The sequence below is a fragment of the Bison bison genome, unplaced genomic scaffold (genome assembly GCF_000754665.1).
Source record: "Bison bison bison isolate TAMUID 2011002044 unplaced genomic scaffold, Bison_UMD1.0 scf7180017864338, whole genome shotgun sequence".
Taxonomy (NCBI): Eukaryota; Metazoa; Chordata; class Mammalia; order Artiodactyla; family Bovidae; genus Bison; species Bison bison.
Genome location: NW_011494910.1, coordinates 5,696,839 through 5,707,106, shown reverse-complemented (window position 1 = coordinate 5,707,106; position 10,268 = coordinate 5,696,839). Strand labels below are relative to the sequence as shown.

At 39.3% G+C, this 10,268-nt stretch overlaps 1 pseudogene; it reads left to right on the top strand.

The window, feature by feature from the left end:
- LOC104998885 overlaps positions 1 to 10,268 on the top strand; it is a 129,495-nt pseudogene that overhangs the window by 45,582 nt on the left and 73,645 nt on the right.

Below are 10,268 nucleotides of genomic sequence, written 5' to 3'. Positions count from 1 at the left end.
TCTAGTCAAGGCTATGGTTTTTCCTGTGGTCATGTATGGATGTGAGAGTTGGACTGTGAAGAAGGCTGAGAGCGGAAGACTTGATGAACTGTGGTGTTGGAGAAGACTCTTGAGAGTCCCTTGGACTGCAAGGAAATCCAACCAGTCCATTCTGAAGGAGATCAGCCCTGGGATTTCTTTGGAAGGAATGATGCTAAAACTGAAAGTCCAGTACTTTGGCCACCTGATGCGAAGAGTTGACTCATGGGAAAAGACTCTGATGATGGAAGGGATTGGGGGGAGGAGGAGAAGGGGACGACAGAGGATGTGATGGCTGGATGGCATCACTGACTTGATGGACAGGAGTCTGAGTGAACTCCGGAAGTTGATGATGGACAGGGAGGCCTGGTGTGCTGCGATTCATGGGGTTGCAAAGAGTCGGACGTGACTGAACGACTGAAATGCACTGATGCTAAGAAAATAGACAACCTAGAGAAAATGAACAGATTTTTAGAAAAGTTGTACCCCCTTCAATTCAAGACTGAACCAGGAAGAAATAGAAATTATGAACAAGAGAATTAGGAACATGAAGTCGAAACTGTGATAAAAAATCTCTCCCAAGAAAAAAGCCTGAGGCCAGATGGCTTCACAGGTGAATTCCATAAAACTTTAAGACAAGAGCTAACACCTATCCTTCCAAACTCTTTCTAAAACTTGCAGAGGAAAACATCCCTCTATATTCTTCTATTGTGTCATTCTACAAGGCCACAATCACACTGATGGCAAAACCAGACACTGATATCACACACAGACACACACACACACACACACACACACAGAAATTACAGGTCAATATCACTGATGAACATAGGTACAAAAATCCTCCTCAAAATAGAGCAAACAGAATTCAAGAACGCAATAAAAACATCATACACCATGATCAAGTTGAGTTTATTCCAGGGTGCAAGTATTCTTGGATATATGCAAGTCAATTAATATGATACACCATTTTAACAAATTGAAAGCTAAAACCATATGATATTCTCAATAGATGCAGAAAAAACTTTCAACAAAATTCAGCACCCATTTATGATTCAAGGGCATATAAAACAATCACACAGTAAACATTCTCAATGGTGAGACACTGAAAGCATTCCCTATAAGATCAGGAACAAGAAAAGGGCGCCTACTCATGCCACTAATATTTAATATAGTTTGGAATTTCTAGCTACAGCAATCAGAGGAAAAAAAGAAATAAAAGAAATCCAGATTGGAAAGGAAGAAGTAAAACTCTCACTATTTGCAGACGACATCATACTGTACATAGAAAACCATAAAGGTACTATCGGAAAATTGTTAGAAATTATCAGTGAATTTAGTAAAGTCACAGATTATAAAATCAATACACAAAAATCACTTCTATACCTATAGAATAACAAAGAAAAATCAGAAAGAGAAATTAAGATATCAATCGCATTTACCATTGCAACAAAATGAATAAAATACCTTGGAATAAGCTTACCTATGGAGAGAAAAGAATTATATACAGAAAATCAAGAGACATGGATGAAAGACGAAATACAGAGATGGAGGGATATTCCATGCTCCTGGGTTGAAAGAATCAATATGGTGAAAATGACTGCATTACCAAAAGCAATCTAGAGATTGAAAGCAATATCAAATTATCTGTGGCATTTTTCACAGTACTAGAACAAAAAAATATACAATTTGTATGGAGACACAGAAGACCCCCAAAAGTCAAAGTAATTTTAAGAAAGAAGAATAGACATTATCAGAGAAATGCAAATCAAAACTACAATGAGGCACCATCTCACATAGGTCTGAATGGCTGTTATCCAAAAGTCTACAAGCAATAAATGCTGGAGAGGCTGTGCAGAAAACGGAACCCTTTTGCATTGTTGGTGGAAATGCAAACTAGTACAGCCACTATGGAGCCACTAAAGAATCTCCACAGTGTGGAGATTCCTTAAAAAAACTGAAAATAGATCTGCCATATGACCCAGCAATCCCACTGCTGGGCATATACACTGAGGAAAGCAGAACTGAAAGAGACATGTGTACCCCAATGTTCATCACAGTGCTGTTTATAATAGCCAGGTCATGGAAGCAACCAAGATGCCCATCGGCAGATGAATGGATGAGAAATTTGTGGTACATATACACAATGGAATATTACTCAGCTATTAAAAATAATGCATTTGAATCAGTTCTAATGAGGTGGATGAAACTGGTGCCTATTATACACAGTGAAGTAAGTCAGAAAGAAAAACACCAATACAGTATACTACCCCATATATATGGAATTTAGGAACATCTTAATGATAATCCCATATGCAAGACAGTAAAAGAGACACAGATATATAGAACAGTCTTTTGGAGTCTGTAGGAGAATGTGAGGGTGGGATGATCTGAGAGAATATATTGAAACATGTATATTATCATAGGTGAAACAGATCATCAGTCTAGGTTTGATGCATGAGACGGGGTGTTCAGGGCTTGTGCACTGGGATGACACAGAGGGATGGGATGGGGAGGGAGGTGGGAGGGGGGTTCAGGATGGAGAACACATGTAAACCCATGGCTCATTCATGTCAATGTATAACAAAAAAACACTACAATATTGTAAAGTAATTAGCCTCCAATTAAAATAAGTAAATTTAAAAAATAAGAATGGAGAATAGAGCTGGAGGAATCAATTTATGTGATTTCAGACTATAGTACAAAGCTATAGTCATCCAGAGAGCATGGCACCGGCACAAAAACAGAAGTATAGACCCATGGAACAAGATAGAAAGCCGAGAGAGAAACCCGGACATCCATGGGCACCTTATCTCTGAAAAGGGGGGCAAGAATACACAATGGGGAAAATATAGTCTCTCCAATAACTGATGCTGGGAGAACAGGACAACTATGTGCAGAAGAATGAAAGTAGAACATTTCATAACACTATACACAAAGATAAACACAAAATGGATAAAAACTAAATGTTTTCGATTTAAGGCCAGACACTATAAAACTCTTAGAAGAACACATAGGCAGAATAGTGTATGACATAAATCACAGCATGATCTTTCATGACTTACCTCCTAAAATAGTGGAAATAAAACCAAAAATAAATAAGTAGGACCTAATTAACTTATAAGATTTTTCACAGCAAAGGAATCTATAAACAAACTGAAAAGACAACCCTCAGGATGGAACAAAGTAATAGCAAAGGAAACAGTTTATGAATTATTAATTTCCAAAATATGTAAGCAGCTCATACAACTCAATACCAGAAAAACAAACAAGCCCATCAGAAAGTGGGCAAAAGATCTAAACAGACATTTCTCCAAAGAAGACCTACAGATGGCTAATAAATCCATGAACAGCACTAACTATGAGAGACATGTTAATCGAAGCTACTATGAAATATCACCTCACACCAGACCAAATGGCCATAATCAAAAAAATTCATAAAGAAGAAGTGTTGAAGAGATTCTGGAGAAAGGGAACCTTTCTGCACTTCTGGTGGGAGTGTAAATTGATACAGCCACTATGGAAGATAGTATGGACATTCCTTACTATCTAGGAATAAAACCACCCTATGACCTAGCAATACCACTACTAGGCATATACCTTGAAGAAATCAAAACTAAAAAAGACACCTGTACTGTTTATTGTAGCACTATATATGATAGACATGCATGCAAACAAACTAGATATCCGTTGACAGTTTAATAGACAAAGAAGCTATGGTACATATATACAATGGAATACTACTCAGTCATATAAAGGAGTGCATTTGAGCAGTTCTTTTGAGGTCGATGAACCTAGAGCCTATTATACAGAGTGAAGTAAGTCAGAAAGAGAAAAACCTATACCGTATATTAATGTATTTCTAAGCATGGTACTGATGAACCTGTTCATAGAGCAACAGTGGAGACACAGACACAGAGAACAGGCTTATGGACAAGGGTGGGGGAGAAGAGGGAGAGGGTGAGATGAATGGAGAGAGCAGCATGGATGCATATACACTAACATATGTAAACAGATACCAATGGGAATTTGCTGTATGACTCAGGGAACCCAAACCAGGGCTCTGGAATAACCTCGATGGGGTGGGAATGGATGAGAGGTGGGAGGGAGATTCACGAGGGAGGGATATATGTATAACTATGGTTAATTCATGTTGATGTATGACAGATTCAAACCAATATTGTAATGCAATCATGAATCAATTAAAACAAATAAATGTTTTTTAAAAAGAAAAGAAGCAGGAAGTTCTCCAATAAAACTTTAAGAAGTGGCACAGTTCAGTTACTCATACTGAAGGTCAGGTGTCAGGTTTGCTGTTGATCAATCACTAACCAGTGTCTGACTCTGTGACCCCATGGACTAGCATGCCAAGCTCCTGGTCCTCTACTGTCTCCTAAAGTCTTTCCTGTCCATTGAACTAATGATGCTATCTAACCCATCTCATCCTCTGCTACCCCCTTCTTTTGCCTTCCATCTTTCTCAGCATCAGGGTCTTTTCCAATGAGTCAGCTCTTTGCATCAGGTGGCCAGAGTATTGGAGCTTCAGCATCACTCCTTCCAATGAATATTCAAGATTGATTTCCTTTAGGACTGACTGGTTTGATCTTACACTTCAAAGACTCTCAAGAGTCTTCTTCAGCACTGCAATTCAAAAGCATCATTTCCTCAGTGCTCAACTTTCTTTATGGTGCAACTCTCAGATCCATACATGACTACTGGAAAAACCATAGCTTTGACTGAATGGGCCTTTGTCAGGAATCTCATGTCTCTGCTTTCAGTACACTGTCTCGATGACTGCAGCCATGAAATTAAAACATGCTTGCTCCTTTAAAGAGAGTTACGACAAACCTAGACAGGTGTCAAGTTAGTAAATGGTACTTAGAAAGGACAGGGAAACCTGGTATGCTGCAGTCCATAGGGTTGCAAAGAGTCAGACACGACTGAGTGACTGAATAACAACAACAACCACAACCACATATGAAGGAAACAGTGGGAGGGAAAACAAGAAGCTTAATTGAAACTGTGCAAAATTCACAATTTGCAATTCAATTTCACAATTGTGAAATTGAACATTTTCAGTTACCACACTTAGCTGTAAGTTTATTCCCAGTGAGGACAAGTCTATTTGTTATCCCAACTGAAATATGCTATTCAAGTAGTTTGATGATCTTTTTTATCATGATGTGTATTTTTTTTTCCATATTAAAAGCAATTTGCCAACACAAGCTGGGTATCCTACAATTTAGTACATACTAATACCATCTACCTGGAACAGCTTCAGATCCCAGAGGTTAAGGGCTCATTCCCACAAACATGCCACCCTCCCCACTTCAGAAGCCTATCACAAATCCATGGGACCCTGCCCTTCTGGTCTAATCATTAAGATTGGAGGTAGCAACAACTTTGTCTTCAGGTTCAGTTACTTGCTAATGTGGCTCCTGGAACCCAAAAGAAACTAAATAAATTAACTCATGACCAGCCAGATGGAAGGGAGGCCCAGGGCAAAGTGTGGTAGAAGTTAATAGAAGACAGAAGGAACCTACTAAGTGCAGAGCTTCCATGCTCTTTCAGGGCTCCACACTCCCAGTTCCTCTAAGCTATGAGTCCTGGAGGTTCTCAGAACCAAGGCATCACTACATGGGCATAAATTATTTATTTATTCACCTCATTGCTAACTGATGAAACCTGTAGTCCCTTGCCCTTCGCTGGACATCAGGAGGGTAGGATTTTTGCTTCAACCATCTAGTCATATGGTTGGTTCCCCGGGCAACTAGCCTCCATCATTAGGAAGATTTCCAGAAGTCACTGTATTAACATAAAAAAAGACATATAGGGAATTCCAAGAGTTTTTAGAGTTCTGTGCCCAAAAGGGGGACAAAGACCAACTATATTTTTTTGTTTTTATTGAAAATCACAACATCACAAACCCTAACATTGTTACAAGTTTGATGGGATGGTAACATATTGGCACTGTATCATATCAATGGCTATAAATTGATTGAAAAAAAATTTCTATTTGTCTTTGCAAGAACTTGATTTCTTGTATTTTTTTTTAACCAAGTATTAGCATTAGATTGTGTTGATTATAATTTTGTCTGCATTTGTTAAGATGTACAATCACTAATAACATTCTTTTCCCAGGCTTACAGTTTCTTATTTTGCCAAAGTGTAAAGTCATAGTATAAGGTCTTTTCACCAGAAAAATGGATATTTCCCTTTCCTGGAAGTGGAAAGTAACTATCTGTTATCTTAAGCCTCTTATGTCATTGAACTGTCAGGCACAGAGATTGATAGGAACACAGGCTGGGGACATTGAACTCAGCCACCAAACGGTCATTGTCTATTGCTACATGATGTGGACAGGAAATTATATTTGGATAAGGATATTCTCTGAGGCTTCTCGTTTGCACTTTTCTATGTTCCTATAAAGGTTAATAGAAGACAGCAGGAACCAATTAAGTGTGAGATCCCTCTAGAATCTGACCACTTGGAAATGAAGTTTAGGTTAACCCCACAAGGAAAGGGACATGGACTTTTTCATTGCTGGCTGAAGACAAGGCAGATATATTATCAGGTGTAGAAAAATGAATTTATAATTTCAACAGAGTCTACTTTTTTTTTCTTTCTTTTTTTTTCTTTCAGAGTCTACTTTTGAATCTGCTTTGAGGATTGCTTCATTGTGCTTTCTAGTTTGATTCTGATAAATATACTTGTAAATTTTTAACTACATTTACCTCTTTGCCCTTATGGTTTTAAAGAAAAATAATTCCCTTTTTCAAAATATAAGACACCTGTGTGGAGTTGTGACTAAATTAAAGAAGGTAATAATGTCAGCATATATAAATAAGGTGACTCTTGGAAGATTTGACTTCAGTCTATAGAAAGAGAACAAAGAAATCTTCATTTTAGGAGACAGATTTAATATTGTTATGTAGAAGCATCATTGTTGTTATTGTGGTGGACAATGGTGAACTACACTGATTATTTACTGGTGTTGCAAGCACCAAATCCACCTTTACACACTTCTATGCCGTCTTAGAGGTTAGTGCATATAAAATATGATTCAACCTCTTTTGGTTTGCAGGTTTTCCCTGAGTTTTGCCCATAGATTGGAGTGGGAAATCAGAAACAAGAAGATTTATCCAGCTCTACCAGTGAGGCAGTTGCCCACAGTGGTTAGAGACAGAGATCTGGTGAGAGATCTCTCCACATGGAGATCTGGTGATCCAGAGGGAAAATCCTGTTAGATTCCTGCTAGCCTGTTCTTCTTCTTCTCTAGATCCAGAACTAACTGCAAAACCATATCTCCAAAAACAGAGGAGTGGTTCCAAGCTGAAGGTGCATCCAGGAGCAGTAGAACCTCATGTTTCTGGATCTAGCACACATTTCCCAACCGGGTAAGTTTTTATTGTAATTTGGACATTTTGCATTGTGCAATGTCCTTTGTTCCTCTGTGTGCTTGGTCGTGAGATTATTCGCTCAGTCCTCTCAGACTCCTTGCAACCTCATGGACAGTAGCCCGCCAGGCTCCTCTGTCCATGGAATTCTTCAGGCAAGAGTACTGCAGTGGATTGCCATGCCCTCCTCCAGGGGATCTTCCCAAGCCAGGGATCCAACCTGCATCTCCTATGTCTCCTTCATTACAGGCCGATTCTTTACCTGCTGACCCATTTGTTCCTTTCAGTTCAGTTCTGTTCAGTTCAGTCACTCAGTCACGTCCGACTCTTTGAGACCTCATGAATCACAGCACTCAAGGCCTCCCTCTCCACCACCAACTCCGGGAGTTCATTCAAACTCATGTCCATCGAGTTGGTGATGCCATCCAGCCATCTCATCCTCTGTTGTCCCCTTCTCCTCCTGCCCCCAATTCCTCCCAGCATCAGAGTCTTTTCCAATGAGTCAACTCTTCGCATGAGGTGGCCAAAGTACTGGAGTTTCAGCTTCAGCATCAGTCCTTCCAATGAACACCCAGAACTGATCTCCTTTAGAATGGACTGGTTGGATCTGCTTGCAGTCCAAGGGACTCACAAGAGTCTTCTCCAACACCACAGTTCACAAGCATCACTTCTTCGGCTCTCAGCTTTCTTCACAGTCCAACTCTCACTTCCATACATGACCACTGGAAAAACCATAGCCTGACTAGATGGACCTTTGTTGTCAGAGTAACAACTCTGCTTTCTGCTTTTCAATATGCTATCTAGGTTGGGCATAACTCTCTTTGCAAGGACTAAGTGTTTTTTAATTTTATGGCTGCAATCACCATCTGCAGTGATTTTGGAGCCCCAAAAATTCTTGTTAAATCTAAATTCTAACCACATAATACTCTGTCTGGCTCTCCACATCTCTCCCTGTCTCTTTCTCCTCCAAGCCTGGCCAATTGCAGTGCATAAATCAGGTTTAGTTTCCCTGGTCACTCTGATTAGGTGTGCTCCTTGTATACGGACAGAATAAGGTTAAGTCAGTTGAAAGACCCTTTCTTTAATGATAATTTCACACTGTACATGCTTATAGATATGACTCATGTTTGGTAGAAACTTTGCTATAGCATCTTATGTTGAAATATATACACTCCTCTCCTTTTGTGCTTTTACATTTAGTTTATTATATGAGAAAGTTTTGTGTCTTTTCTATATGTCTAAACCTGTATAGTACATTTCATAGAACACCATGCTTATTTTCATTATACTCAACTATTTGACATCTTACTGCCAGTTGTAAGTGGGATGTTTGAACACTCACCTACTTCTCAGTGGTCAGTGTTTATATTCCCTTCATCTCTTCCTTCTACTGCCATGATTTGGCTGCATATTTTCTACTTTGCAGAATATTTAATTCTTACAAATATAAGTCTATCCATGCCCCAGTTCTTATTTCAGTCTCAGCTCTGGAAAAAAATATACAAAATGTTTAACATCATGATATTGCCTATTTCCCATGTCATCTTTTGAAATATATATTAAAGCAAAAAGAGTCTCAGAATCTTCAAGGCCCCTTCCTACCTTGCCCACAAAATAATTACAAAAACAAACAAAGAAACAAAAAAAGCATTCTTTAGAGACTGAACAGTGCCATCTGGTGGAATAATCTTCATTTTGCTGTTCAGTCACTTGTGTCCCCTTATTTGCAACCCCTTGGACAGCACCTCACCAGGCTTTCTTGTCTCTCACTATCTCTAGGAGTCTGCTCAAACTCATACCCATTGGGTCAATGATGACATCCATTCATCTTATTCTCTGTCAACCCCTTCTCCTCCTGCCCTCAATATTTCCCAACATCAGGGTCTTTTCCAATGAGTTAGCTCTTCACAACAGGTGGCCAAAATATTGGAGCTTCAGCTTCAACATCAGTCCTTCCAATGGATATACAGGGTGAATTTCCTTTAGGATTGACTGGTTTCATTTCATTGCTCTCCAAGGGACTCTCTGGAGAACACCACTGTTTGAAAGCATCAATTCTTTGGCACACAGCCTCCTTTATGATCAAACTCTCACATCCGTACATGATTACTGGAAAAACCATAGCTTGACTATACAGGCCTTTTTTGGCAAAGTGATGCTTTTTATTTATAATTATTTTTTATTTATTATTTATTTACTTTATAATATTGCATTGGTTTTACCATACATCAACATGTATCTGCCATGGGTGTACACGTGTTCCCCATCCTGAACCCCCCTCGCACCTCCCTCCCCATACCTTCCGTCTTTTCATAGCTTTTCCTTCAAGGAGCAGGCTTTTTTTTTTTTTTTTTCAATTTTGAGGCTGCAGTAACTCTTGTCAGTGACTTTTGAGTCCTCAAAAATGAAGTCTACCTCTATCTCCATTGCTTCCCATCTATTTCCCACGAAGTGATGGGACTTGAAGCCATAATCTTAGCTTTTTCATGTTCAGGTTTAAGCCAGCCTTTTCACTCAATTCTTTCACCTTCATCAAGAGATTCTTCAGTTCATCTTGGATCTCTGCAAAAAGCTGGTGATATTGGCATATCTGAGGTTCTTAATATTTATCTGGCAATCTTGATTTCAGCTTGTGAGTCATCCATCTCAGCATTTCACATGATGTACTCCAGATCAGATCAGATCAGATCAGTTGCTCAGTTGTGTCCAGCTCTTTGCAACCCCATGAATAATAGCACACTAGGCCTCCCTGTCCATCACCAACTCCCGGCGTTCACCCAGACTCACGTCCATCGAGTCAGTGATGCCATCCAGCCATCTCATCCTCTGTCGTCCCCTTCTCCTCCTGTCTCT